Below are 4,301 nucleotides of genomic sequence, written 5' to 3'. Positions count from 1 at the left end.
AAAACTTAACAGTCTTGAGTTAGAAATCCAACATTTTTATGTGGCCGTTGTCCGTGATTGTGTGTGTGTGTGTGTGTGTGTGTGTGTGTGTGTGTGTGTGTGTGTGTTGGCAAAGAATTCATTATAAAACAAAAGAAAGTGCTTTGCCGCTCTGGCTGGGTAGCTCACTTAGAGCATCGTCCCAACCCGCCAAGGTTGTGGGTTTGATTTCTGGTCAGGGCCCACACAAGAATCAACCAATGAATGCATAAATAAATGGAACAACAAATGTTTCTCTCTCACTTCCTCTCTCTTTAAAATGAATCAATAAAAAATTTTAAAGAATATGAGGCAACCCTTTTCTACATGAAATAAACTCACATGTGAAGGTTTTGTTTGTTTCATTGTGACTTGGATGTCTTTATTCATCCTCACCCAAGGATATTTTTTCCCATTGATTTTTAGAGACAGGGGAAGGGAGTGAGAGGAAGAGGAGAGAGAGAGAAACATTGATGTGAGAGAGACACATCCATTGGTTGCCCTGACAGGGTCTGGGAATGAACCTACAGCTGAGGTACATGCCCTTTGCTGGAAATCTAACTCTAGACCATTCAGCCCAGAGGCCTACGTTCTAACAACTGAGCCAAACTTGTCAGGGCTTTATTTTTTTATGATTAAAAATTGTTTTCAATTACAATTGACATAAAATGTTATATTCATAAGTTATATAAATGTCTAATCATTAGGTTGTACACCTGAAACTGAGTTCTAGACTATTCCTATTACCCCAAAAGCTTTCTTTTGACCTTCCTCAGCCAATCCCCTCCAACCCCCACCCTGAGCCCCAGGCAACCACTGACCTGCTCTTGCACCCTTTTGTGTCTGGTTTCTTTTACTCAGTGTAATGTTTTTGTGGATTAGTTGTTTGTGTCCTTTTTTCTTGTTCTTTTTTTGTTAGTCCTCACCAGAAGATATTTTTTCATTGTTTTTGTTTGTTTGTTTTAGAGAGGGAGTAGGAGGGGGTGGGAGAAAAGAGAAGGAGAAAGAGAGAAAGAGAGATGAACATGGACATGTGAGAGACACATCCATTAGTTGATATCCGGCCAGGATGGAACCTGCAATCCTGGTACTTGCCCTTAACCAGGAATCGAACGCGAAACCCTTCAGATCAAGGGCAGACACTCTAACCACACTGGCTGGGGCTGTTAATTTCTTTCTACTGCTGAGTTACTTACTCAGTGCTTTATCTTTTAAAACTATTTCTCAATATCCCTTGGTTTCAGATCTCACCCCATTAAACTTTAAGTTTCAAATCCAGTTTAAGGGTTGTATTTTATCCTCTCAAAAACAGCTTCATGTCAACATCACATTATCAAATTAATCCTTAGCACAAAAATAGATAACTACTAAAATGATATCTTCTTCAAGGTGCAGGAATTAGGATCTAACACAGTCAGAATTCTGAGCAACAATTGTTTTCTACTTAATATACCAGCTTCTCCATCATTTTTAAAATCTTGCAGAAATCTTGTGTACTGTACTAGGCTCCCTGTATATGAGCAGTGCACAACTTGTCATCAATACTTGTTAATATTCTTTATCCTGTTGGTCAAGAATTTTTTTCACAGCACTGACTCTTTTTTTATAGCTGTAAAGACACACATGTATATGCACATGTATTAATCTTATCTCAGATGAGATACATTCTTTGGTTCCATTCATCTGAGTCAAAGGATCATGTTTGTGCTTCTGGGGGGGGGGGGGCGGGGATTGCTGGAAAATATATACACTAAGCCATTTTCAGTGCTAACATTCAGGGAGTAAATATGTGATGAGAAATTTGAAGAAATCCTTTTGTTTATAAGAACCTTTTCTGCTCATAAGTTTCTGTATTGCCTGAATTTTTACGCTGAACATGTTTTGTTTGGGGAATAAAAAATATTTTTTAAAAAACCATGTTTATTATAAAACACTTGGAGAAAAGAAGACAGTTGAGTTAAACAAGAAAATTGGCCATAAATATTTAAAACATTTACATATGGGCACATGTGTGTGCCTTGTTTACCATGATATCCTTTTGGTCTAAGAACAGTGCCTAAGAAATAATAGTGCCTAAGAAATAATAAGATCTAACTAATATTGAATGAATAAGTGAAAAATTATTATTAAATTTGAATTATAATGTAAATATGGTTTTGCTTATATAAATTGATATATTGTTAGCATTTTATTGCAAAAAATGTTTTTATTCATTCTATAATTTTGTAACATCATATAGTTAGATCCTGCCAATCTTTGTCTTTGATTGGGAAATTTAGTTCTCTTACATTTAAAGTAATTACTGATAGGGAAGGACTTACTACTGCCATTTTGTTAATTGTTTTCTTGATATCATAGCTTTTGTTTTTGTCCCTCATTTCCTCTTTTACAGCTTTCTTTTGTGTTCGGTTGATTTTTTTTGTAGTCATATGTTTTGATTCTCATCTCATTTCCTTCTGTGTATATTTTGTGAACTGTGTATATTACATATAATGTCTTAAAGTTATAGAAATCTATTTTAAACTAATAACAACTTAACTTCAATTGCTTATACAAACCCTATTCCTAGATAAATTTGAATAATAATAATTATTATCTATCTATATATATATATAAAAGCCTAAGTGACCCTTATGACTGAATGACAGAATGATCAGTCGACCAGTTGCTATGACATGCACTGACCACCACGGGGCACATGCTCAACACAGGAGCTGCTCTCTGGTGGTAAGTGTGCTCCCACAGCCAACCTCCTGCGGTCCCTCTCTCCCAGTCAGCCAGCCCCGATCGACCTGATAGGGGCTGAGCAAGATGGCCTTGATCAGCCCCAATTGCCGGCCAGTCCGAGGAACCCCACCTGTGCACGAATTCGTGCACCGGGCCTCTAGTTATAAAGATATATGAAGAAAATAAAAAAAGACTTATATCCAAAATATACAAAGGACAATAAAAAAGAAACAACCCACTTAGAAAATAGGAAAAAGTTTCTGAATAGACATCTCACTTGAGAGTCACAGAGACAGCAAACAAGCATACAAAAAGATCCTCAACATTACTTTTTATTAGGGAATCTATAAATAAATAAACAAATTCCTTTCCAGCAACATCTCACCCCCCACTGAATGTTGCAAACAAGTTTCACTCTTTTCCTTCTGTCCCAGAGGGGCTGTGACTCCGGCAATACCTCCTCCCAACCCTGGGGCACCACATCAGAGAAGGGAGTGCAAAAGTGAGCAGAACATCACAACATGCCCTACTGTTCTGAGCGTGGCTTTAGCTGTTTGGGCATTTGTTGGTTGCTGCAGATCCTTGACTGTTTCAAGAGCCCCAACAAAGCCATTTTAGTCTGTTTACTTGATGTTTCTCTGAAGGAATAAGGCCTGGACCTTCCCAGTCTGCTTCTTCCAAATTTCACCGTTAGAGGTCACTTAATTAAAAATTAATTTCCCCAGATATTCAGAACCTAAATTAGCCTCTTTTATTGCGTAGCAATTATGATAATAGTCATATTTATTGAGCACCTACTGTGCCAAGCACTGTTATGTACACTTTACTCGTTTAAATAACTCGTTAGGACTTTATGACCTGCTAGGTAATATTATTGTCTCCATTTCGTAGATGAGAATGCTGGGGCACAGAGAGGAACGCACTGTCTACATGGAACTAAGACACGTGGGGATGGAGCTTTAAGTCTTCAGTTGGAGACATGAAGCTATTCATGGTTTCATATGACTTGGGAGGAGGTGGCTACAGTAGACTGGAAGAAGTTGGCTGGATCACACCCTAACTTTTCTTGGTTCTTTAAATGATTTAAAATGAGGTCTCAGGCCCTAGCTGGTTTGGCTCAGTGCATAGAGTGTCTGCCTATGGACCAAAGGGTCCCAGGTTCGAGTCGGGTCAAAGACACATGCCTCGATTGCAGGCTCTTCCCCGGCCCGGGCACTGGCCAGGGCCCATACAGGAGGAAACCAATCGATGTGTTTCTCTCACATCGATATTTTTCTCTGTCTTTCCTCCCTATTCCACTCTCTCTAAAAGTCAATGGGTCTTTCCCTCCCTCTTCCACTCTCTCTAAAAATCAATGGAAAAATATCCTCTAGTGAGGATTAAAAAATAATAATAATAATAAATAATATAAAATGGGGTCTCGGTTCCTGAACTATGCTCACACTGGAATGTGACTGTGACAGTGGATTGGGGAAATAAGAGCCGTTTTCCTCTAAAGCAGGAAGTAACACATGGTGTGTGATCTTGACCAGGAAGGCAAGAGAGGCCCCAACCCA

The 4,301-nt window shown here is 38.6% G+C and overlaps 1 pseudogene; it reads left to right on the top strand.

Annotated features, from left to right (window-relative positions):
• The window catches only part of LOC102432683, a 31,733-nt pseudogene that overhangs the window by 1,978 nt on the left and 25,454 nt on the right, over positions 1 to 4,301 (top strand).

Source organism: Myotis lucifugus, unplaced genomic scaffold (assembly GCF_000147115.1).
Source record: "Myotis lucifugus unplaced genomic scaffold, Myoluc2.0 scaffold_480, whole genome shotgun sequence".
NCBI lineage: Eukaryota > Metazoa > Chordata > Mammalia > Chiroptera > Vespertilionidae > Myotis > Myotis lucifugus.
This window is presented reverse-complemented; position numbering and strand designations above follow the sequence as displayed.